At 39.8% G+C, this 23,147-nt stretch overlaps 1 pseudogene; it reads left to right on the top strand.

Moving 5' to 3' along the window:
* LOC109895226 (mucin-2-like) overlaps positions 1–23,147 on the top strand; it is a 120,607-nt pseudogene that overhangs the window by 37,509 nt on the left and 59,951 nt on the right.

Below are 23,147 nucleotides of genomic sequence, written 5' to 3'. Positions count from 1 at the left end.
ATGGTGCTATGTGTGTGTGTGTCTGTGTGTGTGTGTGTGTCTTCCGGAGTCTGAGCTTATCTTTGGTATTTGTTCCGTAGTGTTGTACCGATAAAGATCCAATCAGGAACTAATTTACATCCTGATATGAACAATAAAATGTACACTGTTTGATTTTTGTCAGCAGAGCAGTGAGGATAAAATTAGACTATTCCTGAGAACGATTCCTGAACTATTCCTGAGAATCACCTGGAACACTGAGGAAGGAGGACATGATGACCTTTCAAGTGATTCAAGGCACATACTGTACTGTATATGGAATGGCAGCAAAAGCAAGTACATGGCTTCCAATCCTTCTTTGTTAAATAAACAACTTTATATAGTAGTTCTTTAATCCTAGTTAAATACAGTAAAATGTAACCGTTTCAGTGGATATAGTTGAATGTAAATGAGTTAAGTAAAACATTTAAAAAACATTCAAAAGGTGATATGCAGTGCACCTGCTACAAGTGCTCCCAGAGTGTTGTGTTAATCTATTGCCATAAATATGTATTTGTACTGGGTCACTTCTCATCACTCTTCTTATCTCTCATGTTGCTATGGTGGTAAATTCCCAACGTTCTCTTTAAGGACAATATGTTTTTGTCCCAGTGCTGTTGCTTGGCAGCTGGACAGGTCTGTGATGGACTCACCAGGAGTCCTAATTCACTTTACTGGGTAATAGGCCCAGTTGGCTGACAAACACTTGAGGAAGCATTCCGCCCAATCAGAGCAAAGCTGTTTTGATTGTCTGGAAATCAATTTATGTTCCCTGTAATTTCATCAAAGGACTGATGAGTGTCTAATTAGCCATCATTGCAGCGCACGCTCACACACATGTGCACACACACACAACATGTATTGACCCAGGGGGTTGAATATTGTATCTTGTCAAGATACATTAGTGTTTTATTTGTAAAATTACACACATTTCAAACCGAAATAATTTGTTTTCCGTGTTCAATACAAACTATAATGTCCCATTGCCAATATCACTTGGTTGAAGAAGTTTATCATTGTTTGGTAATGCTGTATCCTGATGTTGTCCCATTTGAGCTTGAGGAAGAAAATCCCAACATGACGCAAATTCCACATATCAAGATAGAAAAGGGTTAATTGTAGCAATGAGGCACATTTTACGTTCTATTTACAACATTAGATTATTTTTTTACCGTACATACGTAAATGCAGCCACATACACTTGAGGCAGAGAGGTTTTGAACCTCATTATCTGAGGTCTTAGCCCTGACTTCTAGATTGTTCCAGGGGTGGGGGTGAGATCTGTCTTTCAGTCGGTCATGTTATACATGTTATACTTTTTCAGCTAATGATGGACTGTAATTTTGGCAAAGTGGTTGTATGCTAATCTTAGCGTGAGAAAGACTGGCAGGTTTTTTGGTTGCTTACCAATGTGTAACTTGGATGGCACCAATGAGTTGCAAATATTTGCAGAAGGGCTGACAAATATTGAGTTATGGACACCCAGCAAGGACTGTGTAATTGCATACGCAAACAGAAGTGTTAAGTGCCTGTGTTTCACCACATAAGGTCTTTCCATCCAGAACTTTTTTCACAAATCCGAGTCACTGCTTCTTGACACTCCCTGCGGGCAGCCACTCCACCTGTGTATATAGAGGTGGGTAGGGCTTTTGAACCAGTACCTTGTCATTGGTGATAGAACCCAAAGTATGAACTGATGCACAATTCATCAAACACTTTTTTGAGGTTTCTAAATTCTTTAGCTACAAGTATGTATAAAAACAACGATTCAAAAAACATTTGAAGAATATTGTTACATCTTGGGAGACTTGCATAGTATTATTCAATCATTTGCTCAGAACTAATACAGGTAACAGCATTAGCATATCAAGTGGGAATGAAAAGCTTAAGCAAACAGAAAAACATTTATTTTGGAAGCTTTTTTGTTGTTGTTGTCAGCAGCACAACAACACACCAAATAAATGTACAGTATACAGTATGTAGTTACCACACTTTGTTTAGTTATGTTTGCATATTGTTTTGTCTGCTTGGTTACAATAAAGACGTAGAATAACGCCCAGGTTTGTTTGGCTCTTAGTGACACGCAATGTACACTGACAATCTCCTCCCAGAAAGAAATCCATCCCCCCACAGACGAAGTTCTAACCACAGACCTATGGGTTCTAACTGTAAAATGAAATGCTCTGTGTGCAAAATATCAACACGGTGTGGAGAGAGAGACACTTTACTAATCAGGGTTTTCACTTTTATACTTTATACTCCCCTAGACATACTCAGTAGAGGCTTTGTGACATCTCCATTCACCACACAGAGGGCTAAGTACAGAAATGTTGGTGCATTTAAAATGTTACCTTTATTTAACTAGGCAAGTCATTTAAGAACAAATTCTTATTTACAATGACGGCCTACCGGGGAACAGTGGGTTAACTGCCTTGTTCAGGGGCAGAACAGCAGATCTTTAACTTGTCAGTAACCTTTCGGTTACTGGCCCAACTCTCTAACCACTAGGCTACCAGCCACCCCGACTTGCATGCAGTAAGTTAAAGCTTTAAGTACTGGTGTCTTGCTACGATGAACGTTTGGTGTAGAAAAACCCAGCCTTAGCTAGACGTCATTCTCACTAGCATGGGCTTTGCATTTTCCCTTTGGACTAAATAGCCCTGTCACATATATGGATTGAGACATTTCCAAATCAGGAAGGAGGAGGTGATAGTCATTTTTGGAAGGTATTGTTTGATGCATGTATATGTCCTTCTTCGAAATGGAGTTGGGGATTATCAATCATTCACAAACCTTATGGTTTAAAGAAATAAATACTTTTAGCTGTTGATGTTGCAACTTTACTTTTTCTGAGATTTTGCATCTTTGGGACCTTGTCTAAGTTACTAATGTTGTTTTTGACTAGAATAATTGACTTGAAAAAGTCTAAAACAACATATATACAGAGACATAAGACACATTCAATCCCATGCAGTTATGTACAGTTGAAGTCGGAAGTTGGAGTCATTATAACTTGTTTTTCAACCACTCAACAAATGTCTTGATAACAAACTATAGTTTTGGGAAGTAAGTTAGGACATCTACTTTGTGCATGACACAGGCACTTTTTCCAACAATTGTTTACAGACAGATTTCTTTCACTCATAACTCACAATTTCAGTGGGTCAGAAGTTTACATACACTAAGTTGACTGTGCAATTAATCAGCTTGGAAAATTCCAGAAAATGATGTCATGGCTTTAGAAGCTGCTGAAAGGCTCATTTAAATAATTTGAGTCAATTGGAGGTGTACCTGTGGATATATTTCAAGGCCTACCTTCAAACTCAGTGCCTCTTTGCTTTACATCATGGGAAAATCAAAAGAAATCAGACAAGACCTCCACATGTAGACCTCCACAAGTCTGGTTCATCCTTGGGAGCAATTTCCAAACGTCTGAAGATATCACGTTCATCTGTACAAATAATAGTACGCAAGAATAAACACCATGGGACCACGCAGCCGTCAAACCGCTCAGGAAGGAGACATGTTCTGTCTCCAAGAGATGATCGTACTTTGGTGCGAAAAGTACAAATCTATCCCAGAACAACAGCAAAGGACCTTGTGAAGATATTGGAGGAAACAGGTACAAAAATATCTAGATCCACAGTAAAACGAGTCCTATATCAACATAACCTGAAAGGCCGCTCAGCAAGGAAGAAAGCACTGCTCCAAAACTGCCTTAAAAAAGCCAGATAACAGTTTCCAACTGCACATGGGGACATAGATCGTACTTTTTGGAGAAATGACCATTGTGATGTTTGGAGGGAAAAGGAGGAGGCTTGCAAGCCAAAGAACACCATCCCAACCGTGACGCACGGGGTGGCAGCATCATGTTGTGGGGGTGCTTTGCTGCAGGAGGGACTGGTGCACTTCCCAAAATAGATGACATCATGAGGATGGAAAATTATGTGGATATATTGAAGCAACATCTCAAGACATCAGTCAGGAAGTTAAAGCTTGGTCACAAATGGGTCTTCCAAATGAACAATGACCCCAAGCATACTTCCAAAGTCGTGGCAAAATGCCTTAAGGACAACAAAGTCAAGGTATTGGAGTGGCCATCGCAAAGCCCTGACCTCAATCCTATAGAAAATGTGTGGGCAGAACTGAAAAAGCATGTGCGAGCAAGGAGGCCTACAAACCTGACTCAGTTACACCAGCTCTGTCAGGAGGAATGGGCCAGAATTCACCCAACTTATTGCGGGAAGCTTGTGGAAGGCTACCCAAAACATTTGACCCAAGTTAAACAATTTAAAGGCAATGCTACCGTATACTAATTGAGTGTATGTCAACTTCTGACCCACTGGGAATGTGGTGAAAGAAATAAAAGCTGAAATAAATAATTCTCTCTACTATTACTCTGACATTTCACATTCTTAAAATAAACTGGTTATCCTAACTGATCTAAGACAGGGATTTGTACTAGGGTAAAATGTCAGGAATGGTGAAAAAAATGTATTTGGCTGAGGTGTATGTAAACTTCCGACTTCAACTGTATGTACTCTCCCCTACATTTATTTGTACAGGGAAGCTGAAACGTTTATCTCTATACTCCAGCATTTTAGATGTGAAGTCAAATGTTTTATATGAGGCAACAGTACAGAATGTCACCATTTATTTATTCACTATAAGTGAATTTATCAAAATACTTATATCACTTCAAATGGGGGGACTAGATACCTAAAGTGCTTTCATTTATAAATGGTAAAACAAATACAGTATGTATGAAAATACCCTCAAATAAAAGGTGACATTCTTCTGTCGGCTCATATAAAACATTTGATATCACATCCAAAGTGTTGTAGTATAGAGCCAAATGTAACATTCTAGCTTCACTATCCAAATAAATATGATGGGGAGTGTATGTATAGCAAGATCAATTGCAGGATTGATTGAATAGCTAAGTCCCTATGAGACTGCCGAATGATACTCCTTTGCGCTGTGCTTGAGAAATTTTGTTCTGATATCACTCATGGCTAAATGGAAGGCCTGCTGACCTCTCAGGGAGGTCCTCCATCAAATGATTCTATGATACTTCTATCACATCAAGGTCGTCAAATACAGCTGTATTACTTTTTAAATTGGCGCATATTCATGAGATCCAGGATCCAGATCCTGTTCTTTATAGCGTAATGCTGACTAATTTTGGCAGTGCAACCATTCCTATGACCAGCCAACATATTGGTGAGTCTAAGGCGTGGCAGTGCATGAAGTGGGAATGACCAATCAATGACAACAGGTTAGTTCATCAGTGCAGAGTCCAATTTCGCTGGTCTTATATGGCTAGATGGGCTGACATTTCTCCCTGTTGGTTAAATTGATTTTTGTATATAATTTCAAGATTAATTGAAAGCTACAATACAGTACATACAGTAAGACATACATCAAGACAGGCTTTATTAAAGGGGAAGTTCAGGATTTTACAACTTGTTGTTAGATGGTTCCTCATCCTAAAAGTAGTCTGTGGGCCAGGAAAAACTGTTATCCATTCACTGAACAGCCACCACAAATGCTAGCCACTGCTAGCTAAAAATCTATGGAAGTTATGAGGGCATGTGTGCAATTGTCAAAATGTCAAATAAACTGAAAACAACTTCATATCTGGTTTGATGTTACTAAAAGGCGATTAAGATTTTTTCTTAAACATGCACATGTGAAGGACGTCACTCTGCTTAGCGAGTGCCACCTCCTGATTTGGCTCACACCGAGGCTCAAACCCAGGACCTCTGCCTTGCCAGTACGCTTGACTGCCCTCCTGTTTGACCCAAGTCTGGTATTTTTTTTTGCTTCAACTCTGACCCAACTACGTTTGATGAATGGGACAGTTGAAGTCGGAAGTTTACATATACCTTAGTCAAATACATTTAAACTGAGTTTTTCACAATTCCTGACATTTTATCCTAGTAAAAATTCCCTGTCTTAGGTCAGTTAGGATCACCACTTTATTTTAAGAATGTGAAATGTCAGAATAATAGTAGAGAGAGAGTGATTTATTTCAGCTTTTATTTCTTTCATCCCATTCCCAGTGGGTCATCAGTTTACATACACTCAATTAGTATTTGGTAGCATTGCCTTTAAATTGTTTAACTTGAGTCAGACGTTTTGGGTAGCCTTCCACTGTAACGTTCGTCTGAAGAAGTAGACCAAGGTGCAGCGTGGTAAGTGTTCATGATCTTTAATACTCAGAACACCAAACAAAAACAACAAAAGGAATAACGAATGTCACGTTCTGCCGGCTTCACAGAGCTAACAAAAAAAACAAGATCCCTCAACATAGGTGGGAAAACAGGCTACCTAAGTATGATTCCCAATCAGAGACAACGATAGACAGCTGCCTCTGATTGGGAACCACACTCGGCCAAAACCAAAGAAATACAAAACATAGAATGCCCACCCCACAACGGCTCTCTATGGTCAGGGCGTGACATCCACAAGCTTCCCACAATAAGTTGGGTGATTTTTGGCCCATTCCTCCAGACAGAGCTGGTGTAACTGAATCAGGTTTGTAAGCCTCCTTGTTCGCACATGCTTTTTCACCATAATTTGAAAATTAATTCCTAAAAAATCCTACAATGTGATTTTCTGGATTTTTTTTCTCATTTTGTCTGTCATAGTTGAAGTGTACCTATGATGAAAATTACAGGCCTCTCTCATCTTTTAAGTGGGAGAACTTGCACAATTGGTGGCTGACTAAATACTTTTTTTGCCCCACTGTATAAGGCCTTGTTTTAGTGTTTTCCTATTCAAAGTAATAGAAGGTGGATATCCTATCATTGCCGCCTGTTTTAGACCACATTCTGCCCCCAGCTGTGCCCAGGACACCATATGTGAATTGATTGATCTATCTTCAGAGCTCATACTGTTAGGTGACCTAAACTGGGACATGCTTAACACCGCCTGCCATCCTACAATCTAAGCTATATGCCCTCAATCTCACACAAATGATCAATGAACCTACCAGGTACAACCCCAAATCTGTAAACACGGGCACCCTCATAAATGTCATCCTGACAATCCTGCCCTCTAAATACACCTCTTCAACCAGGATCTCAGTGATTACTGCCTCATTGCCTGCATCCGTAATGGGTCTGCAGTCAAACGACCACCCCTCATCATTGTCAAATGCTCCTAAAACACTTCAGCGAGCAGGTCTTCCTAATGGACCTGGCCCGGGTATCCTGGAAGGATATTGACCTCATTCCGTCAGTAGAGGATGCCTGGTTGTTCTTTAAAGGTGCTTTCCTCACCATCTTAAATAAGCATGCCCAATTCCAAAAATGTAGAACCAGGAACAGATAAAGCTCTTGGTTCACTCCAGACCTGACTGCCCTTGACCAGTACAAAAACATCCTGTGGCGTACTGCATTAGCATCAAATAGCACCCACGATATGCAACTTTTCAGGTAAGTTAGGAACCAATATACACAGGCAGTTAGGAAAGCAAAGGCTAGCTTTTAAAAACAGAAATTTGCATCATGTAGCACCAACTCCAAAAAGTTCTGGGACACTGTCAAGTCCATGGAAAATAAGAGCACCTACTCCCAGCTGCCCACTGCACTGAGGCTAGGAAACACTGTCCCCACCGAAAAATCCACGATAATTGAGAATTTCAATAAGCATTTTTCTACGGCTGGCCATGCTTTCCACCTGGCTACCCCTACCCTGGTCAACAGCCCTGCACCCCCCCACAGCAACTTCCCCAAACCACCCCCATTTCTCCTTCACCCAAGTCCAGATAGCTGATGTTCTAAAAGAGCTGCAAAATCTGGACCCCTACAAATCAGCTGGGGTAAACAATCTGGACCTTCTCTTTCTAAAATAATCCACCGCAATTGTTGCAAACCACATTAGTAGCCTGTTCAACCTCTCTTTCATATTGTCTGAGATCCCCAAAGATTGGAAAGCTTCCACAGTCATCTCTGTCTTCAAAGGGGATACACTCTAGACCCAAACTGCTACAGACCTATATCTATCCTACCCTGCCTTTCTAAGGTCTTCGAAAGCCAAGTTAACAAACAGATCACCAACCATTTCGAATCCCACCGTACCTTCTCCACAATGCAATCTGGTTTCTGAGCTGGTCATGGGTGCACCTCAGCCACTCTCAAGGTACTAAACAATATCATAACGTCCATCGATAGAAGACAGTACTGTGCAGCCATATTCATCGACCTGGCCAAGGCCTTCGACTCTGTCAATCACCACATTCTTATCGTCAAACTCAACAGCCTTGGTTTCTCATATGACTGCCTCTTCTGGTCCAACTACTTCTCAGACAGAGTTCAGTGTGTCAAATCGGAGGGCCTGTTGTCCAGACCTCTGGCAGTCTCTATGGGGGTGCCATAGGGTTCAATTCTCGGGCCGACTCTTTTCTCTGTGTACATCAATGATGTCGCTCTTGCTGCAGGTGATTCTCTGATCCACCTCTACGCAGACAAAACCATTCTGTATACTTCTGGCCCTTTTTGGACACTGTGTTAACAAACTTCAAAAAAAGCTTTGTTGCCATACAACTCTCCTTCCGTGGCCTCCAACTGCTCTTAAATGCAAGTAAAACTAAATGCATTCTCTTCAACCGATCGCTGCCCGCACCTGCCTGCCCATCCAGCGTTACTACTCTGGACGGTTCTGACTTAGAATATGTGGACAACTACAAATACCTAGGTGTCTGGTTAGACTAAACTCTCCTCCCAGACTCACATTAAACATCTCCAATCCAAAATTAAATCTAGAAATGGCTTCCTATTTCGAAACAAAGCATCCTTCACTCATGCTGCCAAACATACCCTCGTAAAACTGACTATCCTACCGATCCTTGACTTCGGTGATGTAATTTACAAAATAGACTCCAACACTCTACTCAGCAAATTGGATGCAGTCTATCAAATTGGATGCAGTCTATCAAATTGGATGCAGTCTATCAAATTGGATGCAGTCTATCAAATTGGATGCAGTCTATTTTTTTTTTGCTCCTTTGCACCCCAGTATCTCTACTTGCACATTCATCTACTGCACATCTATCACTACAGTGTTTAATTGATCAATTGTAATTACTTCGCCAGTACGGCCTATTCATTGCCTTACCTCCCTAATCTTACCTCATTTGCACACACTGTATATAGATTTTTTTCTATTGTGTTATTGACTGTACGTTTGTTTATTCCATGTGTAAGTCTGTGTTGTTGTTTGTGTCACACTGCTTTGCTTTATCTTGGCCAGGTCGCAGTTGTAAATGAGATCTTGTTCTCAACTGGTTAAATTAAATCAAGGTGAAATAAAATAAAAACAAAAAGATCAGAAGTCAAAAGAAGAGTTAGCCATAATAAAGACATTACTATTTAATAAAGAGCATAGTACACAAGTAGCTGTTTGACCATAGTTCTTTTGTGTTTTCTTTGTTTTAGTGTTGGTCAGGACGTGAGCTGAGTGGGCATTCTATGTTGTGTGTCTAGTTTTCCCATTTCTATGTTTGGCCTGATATGGTTCTCAATCAGAGGCAGGTGTTAGTCATTGTCTCTGATTGGGAACCATATTTAGGTAGCCTGTTTTGTGTTTGGTTTTGTGGGTGGTTGTCTTCTGTCTTTGTGTCTATGCACCAGATAGGACTGTTTCGGTTTTTCACATTTGTTGTTTTGGTATTTTGTAGTGTTCATGTTTATGGTCTTTATTAAACATGTTGAACTCTAACCACGCTGTGCTTTGGTCCGATCCTTCGTCCACAGAAAACCGTTACAGCTATACATTGTTGCCTTTCATATTTGATGACCTCATTGGACACATTAAATACATATGGAGAGCATCACTGTCCAAATTCACATGGAGACCTCTGTACAGTACACTAGTAGCAAGTGATAATACATAGTGGTCATTCTAATTTAAAGATGCTATGGAAAGAAGTTTAGTTGCTAATTGTTACTAGATACTTATGTACTGTACATGCTTATGAACTACACATTAGTGGCTAATATGTGTGCCAAAATATAAAATGTTACCATTTTTTTACATTCAAGGATATGACTGTATGTTTGAATCACAAACTGGTATCAATATCCTTAATAGTCTTGTCAGACTATTAATCTTTCTAACCCTTGTGTGAAATTAATGAATAGCGCAGTGACAATTGCATTTTCTAATCTCAAGTCAAGTGATGATTTGCAACAGGAACACAGCTTTAACAATACATTCTATTCATTAACAGTTTTAATGGGCGTATTTTGAAGACAAAAAGGGGTTTTCATGCCCAAATGTTTTGAACCTTAGTCCTGGGTTGTTCCATTTGATTTCAATCAGTTTTTGACCGCACCCCTTTTGATTTGAACAACACTTTCCATAGCTATTTGCTGTGGTAGAAGTGGTCAGAAACATTTATGAGATAGAAGTTCTCAAAGTTGACCCATTTTGCATACCACACCCTACCATAAGACATCCATATCTTCAGCACTGGAAAAGATAAACGGTTTAATTTTAAATCATTTAAAATCTTAAAAACAGGATTGTAAAGCTACTTTATAATATCTTGAACATCTATTTTAAAATAAAACTAGATTTTTTTTGATCCACCAAGATGGCTTCCGGTCTACACTGTCGAACGTCAACTTAAATAGGAATGGCTATTCAATTATCTATATTTTTATCATTTCAATCGGTTTTGTGTGGAAGATTGACAGTATAATTTAAAACAACTGATATTCCCATTCATGTCAACATTCTCTGATGTGTGGACCTCCAACCATGTTTGTGCTATCCTTTAAAAATTGACATTTTGATTTCTTCAGCCAAAACATTACACACAACCTGGGATTCAAGAAACCGATATCGGGCACAACACAAACACCTCAGATGATGTAGAATAGGGTCAAGCTACAACATATACAGCAACAAAACATTGCATCAGTTCATGCATTTTTTTTAAACAATTTATGTCATTTTTTCAAGAAATTATCAAAAAGTTTGACTACCATGTTTGCAAGCTTTTAAATTCTATCAATCTCAACAGTTTGTCTTTCCATTGACAAAGACATGGATGTCTCATGGTAGGGTGGGGTATGAAAAAGGGGTCAACTTTGAGCACCTCTATCTCCTAAATGTTTGGTATTCAGGTCCAAAAAGTTTGTTTCTGACTACTTCTACGATGGGCAAAAATGTATAGAAAGTTTTGTTCAAGTTAAAAGAGGTGCAGTCAAAACGTTATTGAAATCAAATGGAATGACCCTTATACAAGAATATTGATATAAGGACATGAGGTGGTGGAGCTACATTCCACAGCACCACATTGTGGATTACAACAATACTAATGGCATTTTGAAAACGTTTCATGTTTATAAAACAATTCATTAGTAATGTAACCAAGGGTTTTCCTTCATATCAAGTCATGAGCAGCATTGCCATTGTGTGTCAATATTCTTTGTGATAAGAGAAACAATAAGAAATTGTAGCCTCAGTGTAAGGACAATAGATTGAGTCAGTAATCACTCTTATCAGAGGAACACACCTGCAGCGTGTTATGTTGGTCTGTTGAATGAGTCATCAAAAGATAAACAAAACATATTAACACAAGCACTTTTTGAACTGTTTTGGTGTTTATTCAGTCCATATATATATATAAATGTATAAATACAATCAATCTAATGGAAAACTAATGCAACAATAATGGTTATGGACAGTGTCTCCTGAATGATGGGTCAGGGATATATCCTCCTGGGTTGTGGCTCAACTCAAGACTAGGTTGACACATGCGTTTGGTTTATTTGGTTGGTCACGATAAATATTGGAACTTGATCACAAGGTAAACAAATCTAGGAACCACTTGTTTATTCTACCTTTTTCTGTGCAATGAGTTTATTAAATTTAACAGGCAAGTCAGTTAAGATCAAATTGCTTTTTACAATGACGGCCTACCGGGGAACAGTGGGTTAACTGTCCTGTTCAGGGGCAGAATGACAGATTTTTACCTTGACAGCTCGGGGATTCTTTCAGTTACTGGCCCAACACTCAAACCACTAGGCTACCTGCCAACCCACCTACTGTTTAAACCTCTCATATTGGTATGAGAGGGCCATGAAATCCTTGGAACGGAGCCAGCCCTTCTGCCACACCTTCACATCCAGAAGGACCAAGGACCTTCCGTTCACTCAGGTGGTATAAAGCTAAGATCCAAGCAAGTACCTTTCTCATACCACCTGTGTTCACTACCCAGAGGATGACCATGGGAACAACACAAACACCCACATGGGTGTTAATATGGATGGCTCTGGCGATTGGTTTAACTGCCTCTCAAAGTGGTAGGTAGAATCCGTGATTTTGATTTACATGAAACCTTGTACTTTAGTGTTGACAGGGCTAAACTGTATGTTACTGTATGTCATAGCGCTCTCATAATAGCTCCAATGTTTATCTCATTGGACAGCCTAACAATGAGGGAATATGCTCAGTCCTGCCTTTATGTGCCTTTTAAGCATGGGTTATGATTGATGAACAGGTAAATGTAGGATTGGCAAGAGAACTATACATAACAGAGCCTGAAATATACAGGATTCCATAATGATTTACAGTAAAACTTCATGTAACGTAATAACATACACTTTGATTTCAGAGGATACATCAAAGGCCACAGTTAACATCATCCCCTCAATGTCAAGGATGCCTGAGATTGCAGGTAAGCTTCATAATACATGTGCTATACAGATGCATGAGCCCTGAGGATGGTGACAATGATTAACACTGCAGCCTTACATATCCACAGACAATGGTGAAAGGACAATAACCATGATGGAGACAGTCATAACAAGTAGTGCAACAGGTTTTGTGGATTAGCTGCGGTTTAAAAGCAAGAAGTAGGCTAGCTCATTCATTTATGTTTCAAGTTCATAAACATAATAGACATTGGATGTACTTTGAAAAGTCTTGGTATTTTAGTTGATTAAATATTGAATTTGGCATTTACTACTATAGCCCATAGAAACACATTGAATAACACCTTTAAAAATGCCATAATTCTCTGGAGACATAAGAAATCTCAGGAAACATCTGTGTTTTCTTTACACATATTTAACCCCTTTTATTTTGTTGGCACAAAACTACCTCCATACTTCCATTAAGTTGTATGGGTTAACTTCAGACGAGTCCCGTGACACTTGTGGGGGTCGTAGACCAAACGGTTCAAACGAAGTTGGCACATCGGCGGTACCGACATCAGATGAGTTCTGTGACACCATAGAGTGGTTATATTAGCTAGTAGGCAAAATCGTTTGGACGCTAAAGACGTTTCGGTGAGAATACCGATTTTCAGGATGTCCCCTGGTGTGACAAACAGCTCTGTGCCTCTGCTACTTTCAACCGCAGATGCGGAAGGTTGACATATGTGGATGCGGTGGATTGAGACTCAGACCCATGCAAAACAGATATCCTTAGCTTAAACTGACAGATTTTTATGAGGATTTTGTTATTATGTTAATTAGATTGACACACTGGTGCGTCAGTAGACTCTTTTGTGAGTGAGTAAAGCATATCTAGCAGTCAACCAATGGACTCCTAGTTAAAAGCAAGGTTTTACAAGGGGCAAAAATGGGAAATAATATCTGCTCCCCGTTACCTATTCATTTCTTTCTAAATATCTAAAGATTAAACCTGCTGAATTGTATGCTATCATAACTGAAATGGTTGCCCTTTCCCCCAGGAGTGAGTCCTATACATAATGGCCAAGTCTGCAGTACGTGGGGTAACTACCACTTCAAGACCTTTGATGGAGACATCTTTCAGCTCCCCTCCACCTGCAACTATGTTGTGACCTCACTGTGCCATAGCAGTTATGAGGATTTCAACATCCAGATGAGACGGCAGGTGGTGGACAACCAGCCCACCATTAGCAAGATCACCATGAAGCTGGATGGCACAGTGGTGGAGCTATCCAAGGGTTCCATTGTTGTTAATGGGAATAAGTAAGTTCCTCAATAATTTCTCATGGAACTGTATTTTTTAATCAGTGTTCAAGTAGTTGGATGTCTTATTGTTGTCCCAGTCGCATTGATTTAACAGATTAGACTCAACCTTATACTGTGTAATTATGCTCAAGCACATATTTACAGTGAAAGAGATGATAATGTTGTTTTTAAAGTACCAATGAAAATGTCTCGAAATGAAGTCAATTGAGCTAATGTAAAATTGGTTGGTCTGACTAAGTTCTAGTTGAATCTAGTGCTTTGTCTTCCTCTTCTTCCAGTGCCACCTTACCATTCAGCCAGTCTGGTATTCTCATTGAAGAGACTCCCTCCTACATCAAGATCAAAGCAAAACTGGGATTGGTAGCCATATGGAACCAGGATGATTCCTTGTTGGTAGTACAACAATTATGCATTTATGAATATTTCTAGGTGGAGTTAGGTTTTTGCGGTGTGGTCAATGTCTACATTTGAAGGCCTGTGCTGTGGTGGGCACTGTGTTAACAACAGTTAAGGTAGTCCTAATCTATAGTTATTTTAATAAGGAATAGGTTGTCACTCCTGTTAAATCTTTGTTTTGTTACAGTCATTTCCCGTTTTTGTCGAGTGTTATGCGGTTATGGAGGGAAAATGTCGCCCTAAAATGTCTAATGGTCTTCTATTTCAGGTGGAGATGGACATCAAATTCAGAAATAAGACCTGTGGTCTATGTGGAGATTTTAATGCAATTCAGCAATTTGATGAGTTCTATAGCCATGGTACATTTTCACTGACAATATATCAAAAATGGCCTATTATTTGGAATACAGTTGACATTTAACAATAATTGGATGTATTTTTATGCCAAAGGTATGAAATTGTCCCCTGTCGACTTCGGAAACTTCTGGAAATTGGATGGTCCCACTGAAAGCTGTACTGAAAACACACTACCTTCAAATCAGAAATGCCCCAATCTGGTAGGTTACACTTTATTGCTTATGATAAGAACAGGGATATTGGCTAGGCTGCTGTGTACTTAACAACATGTGGGGTCCGAAATGACTGACTCCCTTGATAAAGATTTGCAAAAATGACTGTATACTGCTACAGTATATTGTGTGCTCCATTTCTTTGAAAATTATATTATTTTATACTAATACAATTGCTCTGAGAAAGAGATTTTGTTTAAATATTTTCATATTTTCTTTCTCTCCAGTCAAAATTATTGACACCCATGTTTTCAATACCTTTCAATACCACACCTTGCAAATAATGGCACTGAGCCTTTTTCTAAGATGTTTTATGAGTTGGAGAACACATTCTGAGGGATTTTAGACCATTCCTCCATACAGAATCCTTCAAAATCCTTGATATCCTTTGTCTGTGCTTATGGACGGCCCTCATTCAAACCACAGATTTTCAATGGGTGTCAAGTTCGGAGACTGAGTTGATTTATATAAATATATATAAATATATATTTATTTGGGGATTTTGACGTGTGCATGGGGTTATTGTATTGCTGGAAGATCCACTGAAGGCCAGGTGGCAGTGGCAACAAGGTTTTGGCAAAAATGTCCAGGTACTGGGTAAAGTTCATGATTGATCTTTACAAGAGCCCCCAGACCAGTGGAAGCAAAATAGCCCCTTTTTGCAATGGCCATCTCAGTCTCTCTTTGAAACCCATTGAAAATCTGGGGTTTGAATTAAAGAGGGCAGTCCATAAGAACAGACAAAGGACATCAAAGATCCTAAACAGTGAAGGCTGCTGAGGGAAAGACGGCTCGTAATAATATCGGGAACGGAGTAAAGGGAATACCATTCCACTAATTCCGCTCCAGCCATGACCACGAGCCCGTCCTCCCCAATTAAGTTGCCACCAACCTCCTGTGGTCCTAATTTGTTCTCCAACTCCTAAAACATTTTGGAAAAAGGATTATTGCAGTTGTCCTCACAAGATGAAGTACTGAAAAAGACAGTGAAAATAGGGATGTCAATCATTTTGACCCCTACCTTTCTGAGATTATTTTTATTTACTTTTTAAACAAAATCTCTTTCTAGAAGCAATCGTATAAATATAAAATAATATATTTGACCAAATCTGTTTTGCATTTATTTTATACAGTAATTTCTGCTCTTCTTTATCAAGGGTGTCAATAATTTCAGACCTAATTATAACATCTCTCTGTTTTTGTTTGATAGAAACCAGTTTGTGAGCAGTTGCTCTCCGGTCCTGCCTTCAGCAGCTGTAAGGACTTGTTGGCCATCGACTCATTTGTTGAGGCCTGTGTATCTGACCTGTGCCACTGTGATAACAGCACCAACTCCTTCTGCCTGTGCAACACTATCTCAGAGTACTCCCGTCAGTGTGTTCATGCAGGGGGGAAGCCCAAACAATGGAGGACTGAACAGTTCTGCTGTAAGCATGCCCTTACTCCCCGTATCAACATTCAAATCGCACATTGGTTGGTTGCAACAGAGTACTCATATTTTGACATAACCTTACCTTTGCAGATAAGACATGCCCCTTCAACATGGAGTACCAGGAGTGTGGAAATCCCTGTGTTGACACCTGCTCCAACCCTGAGAGAGGCCAGCTGTGTGAGGAACACTGCTCAGATGGCTGCTTTTGTCCTCCAGGTAGGCAGACATATTTAAACGTTCTCTGCACATCCTCTTCTTCAAAGAGATGTAATAAAAATCCATTGGAATGGAGCAGACTGTATACTGATAGAATGCAAAGCAATTGATTCCATATTGTAGACTGGAGTCTGTTGCGTTACAAAGGCAATTACAAGTTTGTTTTTTTGTAATGGCCAGGTATACTATCTGAATCATGTGGTATTTAGTTCCTGACACAAGAACAAGCCAGTTGATCATAATAAACACATGTATGCTCTCACCCAAAGGAACCGTTTTTGATGACGTCAACAAGAATGGTTGTATCGCCTTGAGTCAATGCTCCTGCCGCCACAATGGAAAAACCTACGCACCCGGAGAGACTTATTCAAGAACTTGTAAAGATTGGTAAGAAAACCAGGCTAAGAATTCTGACTTGAGTCTAACAGTTATTCCAGGGGTGACAATTTGTAAGTTCCATTGAATAATTTATATTTCGACCCTTAGTTCTTGTGCTGGTGGTCAGTGGAACTGTGTGGACAAGGACTGTCCTGGCACCTGTGCTGTGGAGGGAGGATCCCACATCAACACCTATGATGGAAAAACCTACACCTTCCATGGGGACTGCTCTTATGTTCTGACCAAGGTACAGTACAGATTCCTCACGAAAGCTCTGTGTGCATGAATCTAATTCACATAAAATACATTTGGAAACTTGCTACCTTCTTTGTAGTTATTATGTCTGTATTACAGCTTTGCCTCCATCTTCTTTACTTTTCTTCTGATATATCCAGTTTTTATGATGAAAATTGTAATATAGAAAAGGGCTTTCCAACCATGTTCCCGGAGTGCTACCTCCCTGTAGGTTTTCACTCCAACCCTAATTTAGCATACCTCATTCTAATATTAAGCTGGTTGATGAGCTGAATCAAGTTAGTTACAACTGCGGAATGAGCTAGAACCCACAGGAGAGTAGCTCTCCAGGAACAGAGTTGGGGAGCCCTCATATAGAGCAGTACTAGTCATCTTGCATTGATACATTTATCTATGGAGAAATGTGGGTTGTTCATGTTTACTCTGTCTCTTGTTTTACACTGAGATATTCCTTTTTCAAAAGAATTCGAAGGATATTTCCTTTCATGAAGGGAAATATTTGTAACAACTTATTTATGTTTTTTTCAGGACTGTGATGGGATGCAATTCACTGTACTGGGTGATCTGGTGCAGTGTGGGCTTTCTGACAGTGAGACTTGTCTAAAGGCTGTTACCCTGTCCCTCTCAGAAGGAGCCACTGTAAGTATTCTTTGACTGAAATGCTATCAGCCTTTGACTGCAGTAAATGTTTTTTCCCTAGTGTTGTTAGGTTTTAGACTTGAATGTATAATTTGAATATCATGAATAAGCATATGGTTAAACAATGACCCTCTATGCAGGTGATCAACATACAACCCAATGGAAAAGCCTTTGTAAATGGAATCTATTCTCAGCTGCCCTTTTCTGCTGGTAAGTTACAGTTGCACATTAAACATACAGTACAATCAATGTAGTGATGACTAGGCATACATGAAACTTGTGTCCTACAGTTAAAGCACATCATTGTATGGGGAATACATAATGATACATGGGAATGTTGTGATGGTGATGCAGCTTTATCATTCAACACTGACACATATATATTACTTAAAATTAAATTCTGAATCTTACTCATTCCTTCCTCTTCCCTTTGTTCCTTATAGCTGGAGTAACTATTTTCAGAGCCTCCTCATTTTTCATCATTGTCCAGACCACCTTTGGCCTCCAGTTGGAAATCCAACTCTCACCAATCATGCAGGTCTATATTGCTGCAAGCACCGTTTGGCAGCAGAGAACTTGCGGTATGTCTCATCATCCATTGACCAACCACCAGAGTCCACTGAGGTGTTCATGTTCTGGGAATGATTTATTTTCCCTGTATATAAATACATGTTCACCCTACAGGTCTTTGTGGAAACTTCAACAACAACCAAGGAGATGATTTCAAGGTCCTGAGCGGAGTGACTGAGGGCACAGCCATTGGTTTTGCAAACACCTGGAAAACACGAGCCAGCTGCCCAGACATCAAGAGTAGCTTTGAAAGCCCCTGCAGTTTAAGTCTTGACAATGGTATCTGCATGGTTTATCACCTTTCCATGTCTGTTTTAATTGTTATGGAGAACGGTGCAAGTGTTTCTTAAAGTTGGCCTAACTGTGGTTTATTTTTTCACTTTTTCAGAGAAATATGCCCAGCACTGGTGCTCTCAGCTGGCTGATCCTAAAGGGTTGTTTGCTAAATGCCACACAGCAATAAGCCCAGACATATACAAAGAAGTGAGACCATTTCACCATACTATTCATTTCACACAATTTCCTGAGCATAACTAATTCACAAATGTATGTAACGTGATGCCAGCTGTTATGGGGAATTTGAGAATTACGTTGCTTGCTGTTAGTTATTGTGTATCTGCACAGAATTTGTGCATATTATACACACACAATTAATTAAAACTATTGTACAGTATAATATGGATGCTGTTCTGACTGTGGTTTTCTATTCAGAACTGCATGTATGACAGCTGTAACTGTGAGAAGAGTGAGGACTGCATGTGTGCTGCCGTCTCCTCTTATGTCCACGCTTGTGCTGCCGAGGGTATCCAACTCAGCGGCTGGAGAGACACTATCTGCAGTGAGTGACAATCACACCATAATACCTAAGAAGATGTGTCAATTGTGGGAGAATAAGATACAAATATTATAAATATTTACATCAAACACTAATTGCTGCCTTCCCCAGACAAATACTCCACCTCGTGCCCTAGCACCATGGTCTACAGCTACAGCATAAAAAGCAGTGATCGCTCCTGCCGCTGCTACAGCGACTCTGACTTTACCTGTTCAATCACCTTCGAGCCTGTGGATGGGTGTGTCTGTTCTGAGGGTTCCTACCTGGATGATGAGGGCAAGTGTGTTCCACCAGCCAGCTGCCCTTGTTATTACAAGGGCTCAGTGGTGTCCCCTGGAGAGGTCATCAGCAAGGATGGAACCATGTGGTATGGACCAAGTTATTTACCTACCTATACTCAAGCTGTATATCAATGTAATTCACTACACATTTTATTGCATATTTTTGAAACTTTATGAACCAAGAGCCTTGGGCCTTGCTTTCCCGTAGTGAGCATAGCGACATTCAAGTACCATTAACAACATTTTATTTCAGCACCTGCAAGGAGGGAAAACTCCGTTGCATTGGAGATTCACCCGATCAGCCATGTAAGTTCATGTATATTAATTGTCAAAACAACTCACAATTCTGAGCTATTGTACTGTGCCAGGCAACACTGAATTTGAAATAAGTCCATTCTTTGAAAATGTCCACACAAACAAAAATGTATGTTAAGGATCAATGCACAATAAACAGTGATTGTATAAAGCTGAATAATGACACTAAATTCAGGACTTGCGCAATATAGGCCTTATACTTGGTACATGAAACATACCGTAATCAACAGTAAGTGCAGACTCAAGACAGACTCCACGCATTTGAGCGGAAGTTAACACAATGGCAATCTTCCAAATCCTATATACATTTATGGTGTGTGGTAATAGTATGCCATTGGCAACAGAATCAGGCTATGTGCATTTTGAAATATTATCTCTCCATCCTAGTACACATTTTACAGAGCATATTGATTTGGTGAAAGACACAACAGAGTCATGACACATGAATTCCCTTTATTTTCACAGCATGTGTTGCACCAATGGTTTTCTTTAACTGCTCCAATGCAAGCCCAGGAGTGAGAGGGTTAGAGTGTCAGAAGAGCTGCAACATTCTGGATATGGCCTGTGTAAGTCCCCTATTCACCTCGTCTCCAGGCCATTCTGCACAGCGGATATAAGCTTGTGTACAAAACATTAAAAACACCTTCCTAATATTGATATTAATACGCAATCCGTCTCAATTGTCTCAAGGCTTGAAAAATCTTCTTTAACTTTCTCCTTCTCTTCATCTACACTGATTGAAGTCGATTTAACAAGTGACATCAGTAAGGGATCAATACTTTCAACTGGATTCCCCTGGTCAGTCTATGTCATGGAAAGAGGAGGTGTTCTTAATGTTTTCTACACTCAGTGTATAGTCATATAATGCCCATAGGATTGTGAATAGAAATTGAGTGTAAAATATAAACTTTCATTTTTTTTAAATATATATTTTTATATTAACATACAGGTAACCTCATATCCAAGCTATTGCACACAGAACATTTAAGCTTGGTACATCAATGATTTAATGTTGTCCTTAGTGGGAGTAACCATATACTTCCATGGGAGTAGCTTTACTGAGTAAAGTATTTGTTATCATTTAATTTGAGCGAACCATACGACTGCTAGGCGTAGCTCTGTGCTTGTGGTGTGCTAACGTATGGGGGAGGGTTAGGGGGAAGGTGTTGTGGGAGATGATTGGTTGGTAGATTAAGCTGAATAAGCCAATGCCTATGCCCTGGGAGTTTCTCCTGGTCTTTCTGTATTGGCTAATGGCTAATGAAGTTTGACCTTCTGGTCCACCAGACTCCACGCATTTGAGCGGAAGTTAACACAATTTTTACACAGCAGATTTTCAAATCAATAATTTTCACTTTACAGATCAGCACAGAGTGCATATCAGGCTGTATGTGTCCCTCTGGACTGGTATCCGATGGAAAAGGAGGCTGCATCAAGCCAGACCTTTGTCCTTGTTCTCACAATGGAGCTACTTACCAACCAGGAGACAGAATCAAGGTCGACTGCAATACCTGGTAAGGTTATCTTGCCTCAATTGGGGTTTTAAACCAATTAAGACTTCAGTCTGATATATCTGTTTTTGCCACTTTCAGCACTTGTAAAGACAGAAAATGGCAGTGCACAACTAACCTGTGCCTTGGAACCTGTGCCATTTATGGAGATGGACACTACATTACTTTTGATGGGAAACGATTCACTTTTGAAGGAGACTGTGAATACACACTTACAAAGGTATGCTTGCAGGGTTTCTTGATAGTCTAAGTGATCATCACCAATATTACATGCTGAACAATAAGGGTTTGTGTTAATTGTTTTAAGGTATGTAGGTGTTTCTGGGGAGTCTGAAAAGATAAAATAAAGATAAAGATAAAATATTTGAAACTGTTTGGCCATGATCTGCTGTTGCTTTGTAGATGTTGCTGTAGCATTCCCAATTTCACTATTTCAGTGATTGACTTACAACATGTATTGTTGGAGATAATGCTCCATCCACCAAAATAATATGTTGGCTGTTGTTAAATTTATGACTGAAACCTTAAACAGGACTACTGTGGTAGCAACAATGCCAACGGCAGCTTCAGAGTCATCACTGAGAACATCCCTTGTGGAACGACAGGCACCACCTGCTCCAAGGCCATTAAGCTCTTCCTGGGGGTAACTAGATTCCTGCTTTCTGCCTGGCACATACCATTACTGAAGCCAAGACAACTAATATTCAGTCATACATATATACATACATACATGCACACACACACACACACACACACACACACACACACACACACACACACACACTCACACACACACACACACACACACACACACACACACACACACACACACACACACACACACACACACACACACACACATACATACATACACTCACATACACTCACATACACACACACACACACACACACACACACACACACACACACACACACACACACACACACACACACACACACACACACTCACACACACACACACATACATACATACATACATACATACATACATACATACATACATACATACATACATACATACATACATACATACATACATACTATAAATCACATAAATCAAAGCTTCATGAGGCCTGACAAAAAAATTAACATTATGGCATACATTATAACATGATGAGTGATTACATAAATTAATATCTTAACTGCATACTCAAACTATTTAAAAATATATATATTTCAGAACAATGAACTAATTCTGACAGAAGGGAACTACCAAGTCGTTGAGAGAAATACAGGGGAGGCGGTTCCTTACCAGATTCGCACAATGGGCATCTACCTTGTGATTGAAGCCAATAATGGGTTGATTCTCATGTGGGACAGGAAAACAAGCATGTTCATCAAACTGAACCCACAGTTCAAGGTACATTTCAACTTTGATTGGATGACACATTAGATATTAAAATATGGGTGTAGTGCTCCTGATATTCACAAGTCTGTTATGACTCCTTTTTATCACTCAACTGAATCTTTTGCTATGTCCTCTTCAGGGACATGTCTGTGGTCTGTGCGGAAACTATGATGGCAATGCAAACAATGACTTCACTACCAGGAGCCAGGCAGTAGTTGTCAACCCTCTAGACTTTGGAAACAGCTGGAAAGTCTCTGCAAGCTGCCCCGATGCAAAAAACAAAAGGAGCCCCTGTACTGCCAACCCTTACAGGCAGTCTTGGTCACAGAAGCAGTGCAGCATCATACAGAGCAAAGTTTTCACAGACTGCCATTCTAAAGTAGG

Source organism: Oncorhynchus kisutch, linkage group LG8 (assembly GCF_002021735.2).
Source record: "Oncorhynchus kisutch isolate 150728-3 linkage group LG8, Okis_V2, whole genome shotgun sequence".
Taxonomy (NCBI): Eukaryota; Metazoa; Chordata; class Actinopteri; order Salmoniformes; family Salmonidae; genus Oncorhynchus; species Oncorhynchus kisutch.
Note: the sequence above shows the minus strand (reverse complement) of the source record. Positions and strands in the feature narration are given on the sequence as shown.